Source organism: Haemaphysalis longicornis, unplaced genomic scaffold (genome assembly GCF_048455015.1).
Source record: "Haemaphysalis longicornis isolate Haplotype H1 unplaced genomic scaffold, Haemaphysalis longicornis Haplotype H1 scaffold_7, whole genome shotgun sequence".
In the NCBI taxonomy this organism is placed as follows: Eukaryota; Metazoa; Arthropoda; class Arachnida; order Ixodida; family Ixodidae; genus Haemaphysalis; species Haemaphysalis longicornis.
In genome coordinates this window covers 156069508-156088212 of record NW_027526422.1, presented here as the reverse complement: position 1 = coordinate 156088212, position 18705 = coordinate 156069508, and positions in this window count along the sequence as shown.

Below are 18705 nucleotides of genomic sequence, written 5' to 3'. Positions count from 1 at the left end.
TTTTGTTTTTGCTGTTTTTAGTTAGTGTTTAAGGTTTCACCCCTATCATCGACTATTGGTTTGGCGCTCTTTGCCCCAGTTGGCCTTGCGCCATAAGCATCCAACGATCATCATCATCAAATACGAACCGCGGAGCGCACGGCCCAAGATACCGGTGCGGTCAATTGGCAGCGGCCGTGGGAAACGCACGGACGTGTGCAGTTGAGATGTCGGCAGCGAAGCTGCGTGTCCCAGTGCGATATGTCGCCGTCTCATCGCTCGCGTGCTTGTCTTGCCGCCATGCCGCAAGAAAGCTGCAAGCACTGCAAGTAGTACTGCCGCTGCAGCTTAAGGTGTTGGTCGCGTTAACATCAATGCGGCACGTAATTGCTTGCAGCTGCGGCCAATGCTTGCGTGGGAAACGCCTGCACGCTCTCGTAAGGGATACTGTTGAGCTCATCATGCTATCTTGAAGAAAAACAGCTCACCGAAATGGGGACCAAGAGACATGCATGGAGCCGAACTCCTAAAGGCACTGCGTTGTTTTGCTTTTGGGGTGAGGTGGCTCGGTAATTGAACAATGAGCTGGTCGCCACGAATTCGCCTTTCTTTGACGAGTCATGGCAAAGTTCGGGGCTTATACCGAACACTGATTCGGGGCTTATAGCGAACACTAGTGTTCGGGGCTTATAGCGGATTCGGGGATTATAGCGAACAATGGATATCCGCCACAATTCGTCTCAAAGTGATGTGCAAGCATTTTGTGGGCTGGGAAAAAAAAATGGCGGAATTTTTATATACACAAAAAATAAGAAGTTAGGCAGGTCCAACAATTTGATAGGCCAGTTGCCCTTGCACAATTTTGGCGGCCAGAATTTTTCGTTTTTTTGGCAGGCACCTCAGTTGCCTGTAGAAGTGTGCAGAGAGGGTAGCACTGAGCACGGTTTGGGCGTGACCCAGGTGTCTATGGTTATTTTCTCAAGGTACTGCATTCCAGATGGAAAGCTATGTCGGCAAAGTGACACCGGCACACGCGAGAGAAGGCGCTCTTTGACCCGAGCCCCTGGGCGAGCATATAGTGGCCGCAGATACTATCTCGCGCCGCATCGAATAATTGTTTTAAGTGCGAATGCACTTCTTAAGCGACCCTGAATCACGCGTCCACCGCCGTCCGTCCATCCGCACCACATACCCACTTAGGGCGATTGGCCAAGAAGAGTTCCTAATTTCTTTAGCACATACCCACTTAGGGCGATTGGCCACGAAGAATTCTTTCGCATCACCCGTGCATTCCTACTTCCCCATCGACGACTGCTGCTTCGCCAGGAGCGGAAGTCGGGGCGAGTACTGCGGCGTCTACCTCGTCGGTCACGTCTACGCGGACCTCGTGTCGCACGCCGTGTCCACCTCGCCGGTCAGGGACGAGTCGCCGTACAGTGCCGTCTACACCGACGCGTACTCGGGCGACGGAATCGTGGTCGTCACCCTCTACCTCGCGCCAAACATCTCGAGCGACGACGTCGTCGAATACGTGGACGCGGCGATGGAGAGTGTGGCCAGGCGCGTAAAGCCCTCGGATCCGGTCGTGGTTGTTGGGGACTTTAAAGTGGACGTGCGAAAGGGCGGAGAGTGGTTGATGGAATACATGCTCGCCAACCACTCCATGACGTGCCTACCGCTAGAGGCTCCCACCACCATCAACGGCAGCTACATCAACCTGGCCTTTGCGAGGAACGGTCTGATACGCGCGGTCTTGCAACAACTCTTGACCGTACATTTCAGTGACCACAAGGCGGTCATAATGACCGTCAACTACAACGACAACACCAACAAGTGCTGAATAAAGAATACTGTCGTTTCACTTTACTTGCGTGTGTGTGTGATCTCCTCGAACATACACTTTATTTCACCAAGATTTCCAGAGAACGACTAACGGGGTGTGTGAATCCCCACTTGATCACGCGGGGGTGTTAAATGCAACTAACGGGCGAATGCCAACACAGTTCAACATAACTCCCCCTCATAGCATCACCCGTGCATTCGCACTTCCCCATGCTCCCCTTCGGGGAAATGCGGGTGAATTTTTCAGCGCTTGTGCGGCATGGCGACAAGGCAAGAATGCGAGCAAGCAGAGGGCAACACACGCAGCCTCCTTCCCGAAATCTCAACTGCTCATATCCGTGAGTTTTCCACAGCCGCTGCCAGATGACGGCACTGGTATCTTCGGCCGTACGCCCCGTGGTTGATATTTGAATTGTCCATGACGCTACTGACAGCTTTAGACAAACACAATTCGGCAGGGTACAGCCAGCGAATGTATTAATATTATCATGGGAGGGCCTACCGGAAGGAGTGTCAGCGCCTATAAGGGTAGACAGCTCCGAAACGAGCGAGAGGATTTCGCATGCACAATACTGTCGTTCTGGGCTGTTCCCGCGCGCACGATACTTTGCGCTGCTAATCAGCATACCACCTTCGCTGCCCGACGGTGGCGTCGATTTCGCGGCCACCTTGTTCAATGCAATGAATATTGCACGGGCTTGATCATTCCGGTTATTCAAAATACTCTCGCGCGTTTCGCAGCTCTCGACCGTGATAAGGCGCTGATTCACCCGCCGGTCGACTCTCCCACGACAATAATGATAAATTCATGGGCTCTGCATTAGTACAACACGTTTAAGCGCCTGTACACCAACCCAATTTTAAATGCCGACCAAAGCGTGCTCTGTCTAACGTAAAGTGTTCGCATGCCTGCACAGCTAACCAAACGTTACACCAAATCTATCCCACAAGTGAGGAGTTGGGGCCTGCGGATGAGACAGGCCGCTCGGCGTTAGGGTTTCTTGAACCCAGGAAGCCCAGTTATGTTGGTCCACTTAATAGCCGTGATCGCTCCACTAAACGAGTAATCCTCCGTCTTCTGGACTCTGAATCGTGTTTGCCCGCATTCAATCCTAGCAAAGTGTGACATACCCACCGTGGAATAGATATTAGACTTAGGGGTTCTCTACAACACGTTCTATACATGATTGCATGCTGGCTAAACAAAATATTGGTGGTTGGCGCAGCTACTTTTTTCTAAATTTTGGCAATCTATCTTTACTTCCAATAATAAATACCTGTTCTTGCTAACTTTTACTGTGTGTACACGGAGAACCGAACGATACCACACGTGAGCTCTTTCGGTGGTTGGAAAATAACAAAAACACCAACAACCTAAATACAGAACACCTGAATTCAATAAAGCTTCGAATAGCAAACATTTCTTGATAATTGCAGTTGTACTCCCGTGAATTTGATATTTATTTGAACAACTAAAAAAAAAGAAAACTCCAGCAGTTTCACGGTCTTCATTATTACACGCCAATAACAAAATTAGAACTACCATTCTTTCCTGAAGACCTACGCATTTTTGTGAAAGAAACTGCAGGCAGGACTGCTCCAAACGCACATACATGTTCGGTTGATGCAAAATTGAGTAGAGAGCAGTATTTCCTGGTGCATGTTATTTAACGCCTCCCCTGCTATATTGTGCGCTTTCAAATAGGTCTAAAATTTGTTTTCCATAATATGCGTCGTGTTTGTGTATATAGCGGGAAACCAAATACGGCGTGCTTGTTTACGTGGTTTAGCAAAAGCCACCTAACTTCCCAGCGAAAGTGTGGTCGCTGCTGTCTAATGAAAATATCTCGCAGTCGACGGGGAATGTGGCGCCCGTAATAAAAACAGCGTTGTCTGACGCCAGAAAGCCATGCAGAGAGCAACTTCGTCCGGATGGCCGACGCAGCGTGACCATCCTTGCTCTGCGGCTCCATGAACTGGGAAGAGAATAGAAATGCACGCAAAAGTTTGTTTTGCGAGCAGGTGCATGCTAATATATATATATATATATATATACTTTGATTGCGAGAAGGGCTGTCTTTGGTTGCCGTAGCAAATAGTAAAAAATGGGTATAGCTTCTAACAAAACTGTTTATTGGTCGACGTTTCGATCGGATGCCGATCTTTCTCAAGACGGATCGGATGCCGATCTCTCTCTCTTGAGAAAGATCGGCATCCGATTGAAACGTCGACCAATAAACAGTTTTGTTAGAAGCTATACTCAATTTTTTACTATATCTACATATATATATTTATATATATATATATATATTTATATTTATATATATATATATATATATGTATAAATATATATATGTATATATATATATATATATATATATTTAAATATATATATATATATATATATATATATATATATATATATATATATATATATATATATATATATATATATATATATATATATATATATATATATATATATATATATATATATATATATATATATATAGGCTGTAGACGTTAGCGTCACGCCCCGGAGTTTGAAAAGAAAGTCCCCTTCCCTTCTCCCCGTGTCGTCTGAAAGGCGCTGGCTACCTCCCTCAAGCGTCAGATACAGTTGTAGTACATATAAATAACCCGAAAAGTGAAGCAGAACACAGTCGCCCAGATAGCCGAATTGGTAAGGCATTCGAGATGTAAACGAAAGGTGTGGGTTCGGTCCCTACTCTGGGCGCATGTTTTTTTTTCTTTCTTTCTCACGCAACAAATAAAAAAAATATTGTAACTTCACGAACGGTAAAAAATAGTCTAACCATTCTCCTATGCCTTCTTTGGCGTTGTAAACTGCCGGCATTTCTTTCTATATATATATATATGTATGTATATATATATATATATATATTTATATATATATATATATATATATATATATATATATATATATATATATATATATATATATATATATATATTATTGCGAGTTTATTGCCTTGACAGCGGAAAGTAGGAAGGGAACTCCGAAGTGGCAAACGGATCAGTGGTCCAGCCGGGAGATTGTCTCCATGATCTTCACGCCGATGACGATGCCGCTGCGGTGGCTCACTGTGTTGCCTCGTCGTCATCTGTGCAATCTGAGTGGCCAATCCACTTGAGGGGTTGTACTCCAATCCCAAATACAATGCTGACTGTTGTGGCTGCGTAGCTTAGCCGTTGTTTTTTAGTGGTCGCGTGGTGGCTGGGCACCACTAACTCGTCTTTCGCACTACAATATGTATAAATTTCTCTCTCTCTCTCTCTCTCTCTATATATATATATATATATATATATATATATATATATATTGTAGTGTGAAGAGGTGACAGTGGTCAACAGCTCTATGCTATCTCCTACCCTTGCAAGGAGATTGGCCGTCATGCAATAACGACAAGGAAGATGAAGCACCGGTGAACTGGACAGGTATCATCTTCAGCGTGGACCGCGAGAAGAGCGCGTGAGAGCCAGCCGTGTGTCCCGCTTTCTTTGGACTGCCTTCTCCGAGCATCCTGCGGCATTTCCTTCCGCAATAAACCCATCTTACAGTTTGGTGGAGTGTGCGGGTTCTCCGCCTCAGCTTACGCCGTGTACCCTCAAGCCTGGAGCTCCGAAGTCGCACCCTGCCATCTCCCACTGAGTTAGCCATGCCTGGTGATGCCCAACACACCGCGTCACCTTTCCCGCCAGCTATTATCTGCTCCGGCGCGATTCGCCAGCGTGACCCACCGCAGTTAAGTGGCGCGGACAACCAGGACGTCGAGGACTGGCTTTCTTCTTTTGAGCGAGTAAGCGCGTACAATCGATGGGACGATGTCACGAAGCTCAGTACCGCGGGTTTCTCCTTGAGGGGGGTTGCCGAACAATGGTTTCTGAACCACCCAGCTGATAGGGCAACGTGGCCCGCATTTACAACGAACATTACTGGCGTATTCGGTCACCCAGCTGTGCGCAAGCTTCTCGCGGAGCAGCGCTTAAGAGAGCGGGCTCTACCGGCCGGTGAGACCTTCACCTGCTACATATGAGGATGTGGTAGATCTCTTCCGCCGCGTGAACTCGTCGATGCCTGAGCCCGACACGGTCAAGCACATCCTTAAAGCCATAGACGAGGACGCGTTCCAGATGCTGCTGGTGAAAAAATCCCCAAAACGCAAGCGAAGTCGTAAGTTTGTGCCAAAGTTACGGCGAGTTGTGCAGGCAGCGCACTTTGACTCGTCGCCGACTGTCACAGCGTGATGATCCGCTCTGTGCACTGGAAGTTGACGAAAACCCGTCCCTGCTGCGTCGCATTAAAGATCTGATTCGCGAGGAGGTCGCCAGGTAGATTTCGCTCTTGCCTTGTTTATCGGTGCAGCCGTCGCCGATACAAGATCCTGCCCAATCGTCGCCACTCCATCAGTTGATTCGAGAGCACGTCGCAGAAGCCATCCCAGCTGCTCCCGAGCCCTTGCCTGTTGCGGCGCCACTTTGCTACGCTGAAGTTGCGGCACGGTCCCCGACTAACGCTTATGTGCCTCGCCGCCGCCCGCAGCCGCCGCCGCATCTTACTCAGGTTCGCCCGCCGCCGCTCCACACCAACCCCTGGCGAACGCCTGATAACCGGCCGATATGTTTCTCCTGTGGAATTCCTGGCCACGTCGCACGTTATTGCCACCGTGGGGTTCCTCCGCCAGGAGACACTTACCGACGGCCGGCCTACGCTGATAACTCGTACGTTGCTCACCGCCCTTACAACGACGCCCATGCCGAGCCGCCCTACTCACCGCATTCTCGTGACGACCTCTCTTCCGGTACCCGCAGGTCGTTCTCCCCTTGACGTCGTTCCATCTCGCCGATGCGGCGTCGTCCGAATACCCCGCAGGAAAACTGAGTGCTGCAGTTCCGGAGGCAAGAACTGCGGCGCCGTCGAAATACCGAAGCCCTTGTCTGTCCCCCGAATACACGATTGAAGTCCAGGTGGAAGGAATCCTGGAGGTGCGTTATCAGTTATGGACGAAGAGATTTGCCGCAAATTAGGAAAAGTGAGGACGCCAATTTCCGGTTTTCACCTCCGCACTGCCACAGCGCATCAGGTAGAGCCCCTCGCAGTTTGCACCGCCCGGATTCTAATACAAAATGAGCTGTACATCATCGAGTTCTCGTCCTGCCATCTTGTTCCCATCGCATCATCTTAGGTGGGACTTCTTGTCCCGTCATAGCCCCATTATTGACTGTGCCCGAGCCGAGCTTGCTTTACTTCCTCTGTTTGACGCTGAAACGGAGAGTATTGCACTTTCGTCTAAGTTATTGCACTTTCGTCTAACGATTGCACAATTCCGCCAGCTTCTGCCGTTCTCCTACCAGTGACCTGTGACACAATTTCCGAGGCAACAGTCGTGTTCACGCCGTCTAATGCTTTTTCCGGTCGCAAAGGTACCCCTCTTCCCTACGCCGTCCTTACTATAGAGAATGGGGCTGGCACTATGGCTGTCTGTAATGCATCTCCATCACGTCTTACTGTACTTCGTGGTGAGTCCCTTGGCCGTGTGGAAGCTATTGGCAGCCACCTCGTCGACTTCCCGGATGGGACACCTTCTATGTCTATTAACTCAATGAGCCGACCTCTTCCTTTTGACTCTATTGCCTTCGTTACCGCCGAAGATGACAGTCTCGATCCCCTTCAGCGCAACCAGCTTTTGACCCTTCTTCAGCGTTTCAAATCCACCTTCGACTGTCAGAAGACTTCGTTGGGTCGCAGGACGACTGTCTCTCATCGAATCGACACTGGCTCCCATCGTCCTTTGCGCCAGCGACCGTATCGCGTTTCGGCCAAAGAACTTTCTGTCATCGAAAGCCATCTTGATGAGATGCTCGAGCGTGGCGTCATTCGGCCATCTAATACCCCTTGGGCTTCTCCATTCGTACTTGTCACGAAGAAGGATGGATCGTACCGATTTTGTGTCGATTACCGCGGACTTAACAGGATCACTCGGAAAGACGTGTACCCTCTTTCCTGGATCGACGATGCCTTAGACTGTCTGCAAGGAGCTGAGTTCTTCTCATCGCTGGACCTGCGCTCTGGTTATTGGCAAGGGCCGATGGCAGACGACGACCGTGAAAAAACTGCGTTTGTGACCCCCGATGGATTATACGAATTTAACGTAATGCCGTTCGGGTTATGTAATGCGCCCGCCACTTTTGAGCGCATGATGGACGATATTCTGCGTGGCGTGAAGTGGAAAACTTGTTTATGTTACTTGGACGACATCGTTATATTTTCTCCCGATTTCGGCACCCACCTTTCTCGTCTAGAGCAAGTTTTGCAGTGCCTAACGGATGCCGGTCTACAGCTAAACTTAAAGAAGTGCCATTTTGCGGCCCGAAAGCTGACGATTCTAGGTCATGTGGTTTCGAAGGACGGTGTGCTCTCTGACCCTGCCAAGCCACAAGCCGTTGCCGACTTCCCAAAACTGACCACTCTAAAAGCCCTGCGCAGTTTCATTGGCCTTTGTTCATATTTCCGGCGATTCGTTCCAAATTTTGCACCCGTTATTGCAACTCTGACAAAGCTTCTTGGCGGCAACCATGACTTGTCCACCTGGTCTCCTGCATGCGATCAAGCCTTTTTGACGTTACGTCGGTTGCTCACCTCACCCCCTATACTGCGCCACTTCGATCCTCGTGCGCCCAGCGAGATCCATACTGACTCCAGTGGCGTAGGGTTGGGAGCCCTACTTGCCCAGAGGAAGCCAGAATTTGAAGAGTACGTCGTTGCCTATGCGAGCCGTACGCTTACTAACGCCGAATTCAATTACTCCGTGACGGAGAAAGAGTGTGGGCTATTGCCAAGTTCCGTCCCTACCTTTACGGCCGTACCTTCGATGTCGTGACAGACCATCACTCCCTTTGCTGGCTGACATCACTGAAGGATCCCTCGGGTCGCCTTGCCCGATGGGCTCTACGCCTCCAGGAATACGACATCCGCGTAATATATCGGTCTGGGCGAAAACACAACGATGCGGACGCCCTGTCCCGTTCCCCTCTGGGCATGGATACAGCAGACTTTACAGCCATTGACTCTACCCCGACATTGAAACCGTTTGAGGACACTTCGGGGCAACAGCGGCAGGATCGTTGGATATCCTCACTCTGCGACCTCCTTTCCAATTCTACGCTGCATACCGCTCCCCGGGCGTTGCCACGTCAGGCTGCCCACTTCGCCATCCGTGATGGACTTCTTTATCGCCGCAATTATCGTCCAGAAGGACGCAAGTGGTTGTTCGTGATCCCTCGTCACTTGCGGGCTGCCATTTGTGAAAGTTTCCACGCGGATGTGCATTCTGCCCACGCAGGCGTGCTTAAGACGTACGAACGACGGCGGCAGCGCTATTTCTGGAGAGGCATGTACACCTTCGTGATAAAGTTTATCCGGGCATGCGAAAACTGTCAGCGTCGTAAGTCCCCGCATCAACAACAAACCGGCCCAATGCAACCTTTACCCTGCCCAGCGCGCCCTTTCGACCGGATCGACATTGACTTATGTGGGCCGCTGCCAGCTACTGCTGCCGGCAACCGTTGGGCCGTGGTTGCTATCGACCATCTTACGCGCTACGCTGAGACCACTGTGCTACCGGCGGCCACGGCGAGCGAAGTTGCTACTTTCCTACTACAACGTTTCATGCTCCGTCACGGAGCACCACGTGAACTTCTGAGTGATCGAGGGCGTCTCTTTTTGTCGGAAGTCATAGAAACTCTCCTGGAAAAATGCAAGGTGACTCACCGCACCACTACTGCCTACCACCCGCAGACGAACGGGCTGACGGAGAGGTTCAACCGCACTCTTGGCGATATGCTCGCCAAGTACATCTCTTTTGACCACTCCAACTGGTACGCAATTCTTCCCTTTGTGACGTACGCGAATAACACCGCGGTGCAGTCCACCACACGATTCTCTCCTTTTTTCCTCCTGTACGGTCATGAACCATCGTGCACTCTCGACACAATCTTCCCCTATCGTCCTGATGTTTCAGAGAACACGACTATTTCTCGACTCAGCAGCTACGCCGAAGAATGCCGCCAAATTGCCCGCGCCTTCACTTCTGAAGACCAGTCACACCAAAAACAACTTCGTGATGGCGACCGCCCAGAAGCGACTTTTTCTCCCTGCTCCGCGGTATGGCTTTGGATACCGACTACTACTCCTGGTCTCTCCAGCAAGCTGCTATCCAAATATCACGCCCCCTACCGCGTCGTCGAACGCACGTCGCCTGTCAATTACGTTGTCGAGCCGCTAACCCCGTCTTCAGACCTCCGTCACCGAGGCCGCGAGACAGTCCACGTGCAGCGCCTCAAGCGTTATTATGACCCTGTTGTCGTGGCGTGCCCCTAAGTCGTCAGGGTGGCTCCCTTCGCCGCGGGGGGTGATTGTAGTGTGAAGAGGTGACAGTGGTGAACAGCTCTATGCTAACTATCTCCTACCCTTGCAAGGAGATTCGCCGTCGTGCAATAACGGCAAGGAAGATGAAGCACCTGTGAACTGGACAGGTATCATCTTCAGCGTGGACCGCGAGAAGAGCGCGTGAGAGCCAGCCGAGTGCCTCGCTTGCTTTGGACTGCCTTTTCCGAGCATCTTGCCGCATTTCCTTCCGCAATAAACCCATCTTACAATATATATATATATATATATATTTATACATATATATATTGTAATGAGAAAGACTAGCCACCATCGACGTAACGCTACCAGCGCAGCTACACAGCGGTGAAGTTGGAAGAACAGCCAGCAGAGCGTATTACCTCATCCGACCTGCATAATCATCCTGGCAAGACTCAAGTTCATCATCACCAGTCTGTTGTCACGAGAGCTGAGCGCGCACGGCAGAACCTCTTCGGACTCAGCTGAGCCGCTCTGCGTTTCAACGGCTTGCTGCCGTCCTGCCAATAAACCTCGCCATAATTTTGGTGGAGTGTGCGGATTCCATCCTCGCCCCACTCCTCAGCTGCACCCCGTGTACCCGCAAGCCTGGAACTCTGGAGTCGCACCTTGCCTTCTACCGCTGAGTCAGCCATGCCTAGCGACGCCCGAAAAACGACATCGCCTTCGCGATCGGCTGGCATCTGCTCCGGGGTGATCCGCGAGCGTGACCCGGCGATGTTAACTGGCGCAGACGACCCGGAAGTTGAAGATTGGCTTTCGGCTTACGAGAGGGTAAGCGCGCACAATAGGTGGAACGATGCTAGGAAGCTAAATAACGTGAGTTTGTCTTTGAGGGGACTTGCCGAAAAATCGTATCACAACCACCCAGAGGATCGCGCAACCTGGACCGCATTCAAAACGAACTTTTCGGCGGTATTTGACCGGCCAGCGGTTCGCAAGCTTCCCGTGGAGCAGTGCTGGAGAGAGCGAGCTCAAGAGGCCGGCGAGAACTTTAGCAGCTACATCGAGGAAGTGGTCGACCTTTGCAGGCGCGTGGATCCTTCCATGCCTGAGCAAGACACCATCAAACATATACTGAAGGGAATAGATGAAGATGCTTTGCAGATGCTGCTGGCGAAAAACCCTCAAAGCGTCAGAGACGTGATCAGCTTGTTACAAAGTTATGACGAGCGGCGGAGGCAGCCTCGCCTCACTCGTTGCCGCCCTGTGGAGCGTGAGGAGCCGCTCTGTGGCTTGGCAGTCGACGACAACCCCTCGCTACTGAACCGCATCAAGGAACTTGTTCGTGAATTTGTGGCGCGGCAGATCTCTCTCCTGCCTTGTACATCACTGCCATCGTCATCGGTACCAGATCCTTGCTTGTCGTCGCCGCTCCGTCGGATCATTAGGGAAGAAGTCGCCGATGTCTTACCGACCACACCAGCTGCTCCCCAGCCGTTGGCTGTAGCGGCGCCACTATACGCTGAAGTTGCGGCATGGCAGGCTCTGCTTACCGCTTACGTGCCTTTACGCCGCCCGCCGCCGCCGCCCTATCTTCCTCCGGCTTCCTCGGCACTACTCCACAGAACCCATGGCGCACGCTCGACAACCGGCCCATCTGCTTCGCCTGTCGTATTCCCGGTCACGTTGCGCGTTTCTGCCGACGCCGAATTCCCCCCTCGCTTACGCCTACCGTGCTCCTGCCTACCCTGAATACACGCCGAATCTGTTGAACGACCACGCACCAATGGAGCCGTCGCGTTACTCTCTTTCATCGGAGGCACCGACAGTTAACAACCGCCGTTCACCATCTCCGCGTCGTCGTTCAGTGTCCCCACATGCGACGTCGCCCCGCCACTCCCCAGAAAAACTAGTCGCCGCAGTTTCCGAGGCAAGAACTGCGACGACCACAACACACGCAAGCCCTCATATTTATCCTACGAATGTGATTGACGTTTTTGTTGAAGGAGTCGCCTCCCTTGCGCTTGTTGACACTGGTGCCGCAGTTTCAGTCATGGAAGGAAAACTATGCCGCAAGATTCGAAAAGTGACGACCCCTGTTTCCGGTTTTCGCTTTCGCACAGCCAGCGCCAAACAAGTTGAACCTCTCGCAGCATGCACAGCCAGGGTCCTTGTACAGGACGCCCTTTACGTCATTGAATTCCTGGTGCTTACTTCATGCTCTCATATCATTTTAGGATGGGACTTTCTGTCATGCCACCAAGCCATTATAGATTGCGCCCGCGCTGAGGTTGCTTTGCTGCCCGTGTGTGATGCCCAGGTCAACTATTTGGCTTTACCCTCGCACAAGCTCGCTGTTACGGAAGATACCGACATTCCTCCAAACTCCGCAGTGTTAGTACCAGTGTCCTGTGCTTCCCTCCTCAATTCGACAGTAATCTTCAACCCATCACAACTGTTTTCCCGAAGCAAGAACATTCCCCTGCCTTTCTCCGTCCTCTCCCTTGAAAATGGCTTTTCTGCTATGTACATCACTAACCCATCCACTTAGGCGTTCACTGTGCTTCGCGGGGAGTGCATTGGTTGTGTCGAGCCCCTAGACACCAACCTCCTAGCCGAAGTCCCCGACGATCCATCATCCCTACCAGTTAGTGCCCTCACAGCTTCCGCATCGGCTCCCAGTTCCCACGTTGTATTTTCCCCTGTCGACTCTGAACTTTCAGCTCTGCAGCGTGATCGCCTCCTCTGTCTACTTAACCGGTTCCGCAACTCCTTTGACTGTTAGCAAACTTGTTTGGGCCGCTCTTCTACCGTCAGCCACAACATTAGAACGGGGTCCCACTCGCCGTTACGGCAACGACCATACCGCGTGTCGGCCGCTGAACGTCGGGATATAGAAGAACAAGTCGACGACATGCTTAATTTTCGTCGATTTGTCCCTAACTTTGCCGCCGTCATATCACCATTAACCAAGCTTTTTAGCAGAGACAAAGACATTTCTGCTTGGTCACCGACATGCCATGAGGCGTTTTTCACGTTACCCTGCCTCTTGACCTCTCCACCCATTCTCCGGCACTTCGACCCACGTGCGCCGACGGAAATTAATACTGACGCCAGTGGTATCGGCTTGGGCGCTGCGCTTCCGCAGTGAAAAGCAGGGTTTGACGAGTATGTCGTCGCTTACGCAAGTCGTACTCTTACTAAGCCGGAATCCAACTACTCCGTCACGAAGAGTGCCTAGCCATCGTATGGGCCGTCGACAAATTTCGCCCCTACCTATACGGTCGCCAATTTGATGTCGTGACGGACCCTCATGCTCTTTGTTGGCTGTCTTCGATGAAATACCCATCCGGACGACTTCGGCGTTGGGCTCTTAGGCTCCAGGAATACCATACCCGTGTGATATACCGCTCTGGCCGCAAGCATGCCGATGCCGATTCGCTATCTCGCTCACCTGTCACCTTCGCTTCTGCATCTCTCGCCGCTGCAGACAGTGTTGGCGAGCCCCTTCCTTTTGCTGACATGCCAGCCGAACAACGCAAAGACCGGTGGATTTCTTCAATTTTGGCTGTCCTTTCACACCCGGCGACGACATCAGCACCCCGAGCCCTCCGCCGTCAAGCGCGCCACTTCGTCATTCGTGATGAGCTTCTCTACCGCCGTAGCTGCCTCTCCGAAGGCCGAAAGTGGCTGCTTGTCATCCCTTGCCACTTGCACTCTACAATCTGCAACTCCTTTCACGCAGATGCGCAGTGTGCCCACTCCGGAGTGCTCAAGACATACCAGCGCCTCCGGCTGCGCTACTACTGGCGCGGAATGTACACGTCTGATCGCAAGTTCGTTCGCTCTTGTGCCGACTGCCAGTGCCGAAAGTTACGACCGGACCAACAGGCAGGTGCTTTGCAGCTATTGCCATGCCCAGCCCGACCTTTTGATCGTGTTGGTATTGACTTGCACGGGCCTTTCCCGTTAACGGCGACTGGCAACCGCTGGATTATAGTCGCCGTCGACCACCTCACCCGATACGCTGAAACAGCCGCATTACCAGCCGGCACTGCGCGCTACGTCGCAAAGTGCCTTTTACATCGTTTCGTGCTCCGACACGGTGCGCCTCGTGAACTGCTCAGCGACAGGGGCCGTGTATTCCTCTCCGAGGTCATTGAAGCCCTACTAGCAGCATGCTGCGGTATCCACAGGGCCGCTACAGCCTTCCACCCACAGACCAATGGCATTACGGAGCGTTTCAACCATACCCTGGGTGATATGCTAGCAATGTATGTCTCTTCGGACCACACGAATTGGGATCAGATCCTCCCATTTATAACGTATGCCTACAACACCGCTCAGCAGGCCACTACAGGCTTTTCCCCATTCTTTCTTCTTTACGGACGCGAACCGTCGTGTCTCCTGGATACCATCCTTCCGTATCGACCAGGCGCCTCAGAATACGCGCTGAATTCTGAGACTACTTCGCACGCCGAGGAGTGCCGACAGCTTGCCCGCGCATTCACTACAGAAGAGCAGTCACAACAAAAACACCGTGGTGATGACTCCAAGCCTTCAGCTGAATTTTCTCCCGGCTCTTTTGTCTGGCTCTATATACCGTCTACTACTACCGGCCTGTCGAGCAAGCTTGTTTCGAAGTAGCACGGCCAGTACCGTGTAGTGGAGCGTACCTGTCCCGTCAACAATGTCGTGGAGCCACTGACGCCTTCGACGGATGTTCGCCGCCATGGACACGAAATTGTCCACGTTCAGCACCTCAAGCCCTAATACGATCCTCTTATTTTGTCGTATCCCTAAGTCGCCACGTTGGCTCTTTTCGCCGCGGGGGGTGATTGTAACGAGGAAGACTAGCCACCATCGACGTAACGCTACCTGCGCAGCTACGCAGCGGTGAAGTTCGAAGAACAGCCAGCGGAGCGTATTACCTCATGCGACCTGCATCACCATCCAGGCAAGACTCAAGAGCATCATCACCAGTCTGTTGTCACGAGAGCTGAGCGCGCACGGCAGAACCCCTTCGGACTCAGCTGAGCCTCTCTGCGTTCCAACGGCTTGCTGCCGTCCTGCCAATAAACCTCGCCATAGTTTATATATATATATATATATATATATATATATATATATTCCAAAGGTGTGCAGTGTAGTCATAGCCGAACGATATGTTTATAGCTTATTTACATGGCAGCCAATCCAGAGCACGTGAACACTCACAGTGCGCCCACACACAGCTTGTTTGACGTAGGAAGCTAGGAGGACAGAGCTCCGCTGCGTGGCCCTCTTCATCGTCTTCTCGTCATGGTCCACCGGTTGAAAGCGATGGTCCCGGTCGACGCCGCTGTATTCGGCTACGTGGTGCGGATGAAAGATGAGATCATTATGTACTGGGAAGTCCTTGCCGCCACGTAGGATGCTGTTGTTTGGATTATTCCTGGTCTCGCGACACGACCTCGTCAAGGCACCGACGAAACGTCTACGGTAGCCGGAACCATGTCGGACTACTTAGCTGAGGCCACATTGTCGTCGTCCGTTGATATGTCATCGAGTGTTGGCGGCTCTTGATCGGCCCGTCACGGGCTGGGGACACAGGCCAATGGGCCATCGTAAAGTGCTGGTAGCGGCCGGGCTCGGTCTGGCCGATGCAGTTGAAGACTCCTCCATTGTTGCGCCGATGCCGATGATGTGCGAAGCTAGGACCTGGACGGGGATGGACCCGCAGATTCCCCTAAAGACGTTACGTGGCGCCACGACACGCGACATGAGTGATGAGACAGTCGAACAATGTGGTGGTATACGCAAGCCGAACGCTCACTACCGCGGGTTCCAATTACTCAGTTACTGAATGGGAATGCTTGGAAATTGTTTGGGACCTTATGAAGTTTCGTTCTTACCGGTATGGCCGACCTTTTGACGTCGTCAGCGCTCCCCGTCAGCGCTCGCCGTGCGCTTTGTTGGTTGTTGTCCTTCCGAAACCCATCTGGCCGAATGGTGCGCTGGGTTCTCCGCCTTCAGGACTGCAACATTCTCGTGGTGTATCGGTCGGGCCGTAAGCACCATGACGCTGATGCTCTCGCCTGGTGTCCGATGGTGCCTGACGAGGTTACTAAATCTAACGTGGACTGTTGCTTTGTATCACCCCTCGACGTCGACTCGATGCCGTCTGAGCAACGAAAAGACCTGTGGATACTATCTCTATACGACTCTCTATCAGACCTATCGAACACTTAACCATCTCGAGAACTACGGCGTCAGGCATGCCATTTCGTTATTCGTGATGGCCAATTACCAGCCGCATGGTCGCAAATGGCTGCTGGTCAATCCCCGCAATGTGCGCTCCGAAATGTGCGACCATTTTCATCGTGAACCGCAGTGGGTCACGCCGCGTACTAAAGACGTACCAACGCCTTCGACTCCGCTTTTACTAGCGAGGAATGTACGGCTTCATTCGTCGTTATGTTCTCTCGTTCCAAAAATGTCAACTACGCAAACCGCCTCCCCAACGTGTTTTTGGTCCAATGCAGCCCTTGCCATACCCGATTGGACCTTCCGATCGTGTGGGAATCAATCTTCATGGGCCAATCCCCTACACTGGGGCTGGAAATCGTGGGTTATCGTAGCTGTCGACCATTTGACGCGGTACGCAGAAACCACTGACGTAAAGGACGGTACTGCAGACCTTGTAGCATCGTTTCTCCTTAATCACGTCACCCTCCGTCATGGAGCCTCACGTGAGCTGATCAGTGACTGGGGGCGTGTCTTTCTCTCTGACGTAATCGAATAACTCCTCAAGGCATGCCGAATCGTTCACTGCACGACTACCACATAACACCCGCAGCCGAATGAATTAACAGAACGTTTAAGTCGTACATTAGGGGGCATGCTGAACATGTATGTGTCATCCCACCATTCTAATTGGGATACCGCACTTCCTTTCGGGACTTACGCACACAATACCACCATGCAGGCCACAACATGCTTCTCACCCTTGTTTCTCGTATACTGACGCGAACCGTTGTGTCTACTTGACACGATCCTCCTTTACAGTCCCAACGCGTCAGAATGCACCTTGGTTTCCGACGTCGCGCGACATGCTGAGAAGTGTCGGCACCTGGCTGGTTCATTTACGTCCCTCAAAAAGGACGCCAAAAGTGCCGCCACCACTCACGGAAACCTGACCTGGTGTTTACTCAGACCGATCTCGTTTGGCTATACGTTCCAACCATACCACCGGGGTAATCAAGCAAGCTACAATAAAAGCCCCATGGCCCTTATCTATTATCGAATGCACGTCATCCGTGAATTGTGTCGTAGATCCTCTGACTCCTCCCGCCGACAACCGTTGCCGTGGCCGAGAGAACGTGCACGTGGAACGTCTGAAGCGTTACTACAAATCCGTCGTCGTCTCGTGCCCATGAGTCACCAGAATGGCTCCTATTCGTTCCGAGGAAACTGTAATGAGGACGAATGGTGTACAGTGTAGTCACAGCAGTAGAAGGCTGTGCGCCTTGAGCAGTGGCTGCGTAGGTAACCTCACGAGTTCCAGGTGAACTACCAGCGTTGGCGACGACGCCGATGAGCGTCAGTCTGCAGCATCGCCAGCGACGAGTGGACGAGATTAAACCGGCTCCGTCGTGCATCTCGATTCCTGCCTCTCCTCGATTTTTTCTGCTTTGTGCAACACACCCCACTAGAATACCTACACACACACACACACACACACACACACACACACACATATATATATATATATATATATATTGAAGAAGCTGCATAATTTTGGCTTCCAACTTACATTAGATTGGGGAGGTCAGATTTGGTAGAAAAATGACCTCCTCTGTCAAACTGACTTGGCAGTTGCCTATACGGGACGCTCCAAAACTAACGAAAAGGGGTGTTGACTTGTTTCCTTTAAAAATCCCTCATAAAGCGCTGTATGAATATCCGGCAAAAACACCACTCCGCAGACAATTTACCATTGGAACGATTCAGGCACAGATCGGGCCGTACGCCAAAACGTTTCTGAAAGAGTTGTGCATATGCTGTAGGAACAGAGTTAAAACAACCGGACAAGTGCTGCATGCTTGTACTGAAAGTTATCAGAGCAGACAAACGCCCGTCAACGAACGCAGCCCAAGCATACATTTATCTGTCGCGTAATCATAGTTTCCGCGAGTAACTGCTTGTCTTAATAAAATTAAACACAACCTCTGTTAGAAGTCGTGTGCAGATGTAGCTCCACAACTCTCGTCTTCTAGTGAACAGTTATGTAGGAAATGCAGGAGCTTCATTTAACGAATTCTCCCATCCTTTCCAACACGAAGCACAGGATAATGCCGAACAGGAGGAAAGCAAACTCGCGCCGCTAGAGTGCATTTTTTGCATCCGAGGTTTCTCATTTCATCGCTCCATCGAGAAATTGGCCGACCTCTTTTTCTATACCTGTCTTTCGGCATCCACTCTGTGACCCGGGCAGTCCACTGACTGTCCTTTTG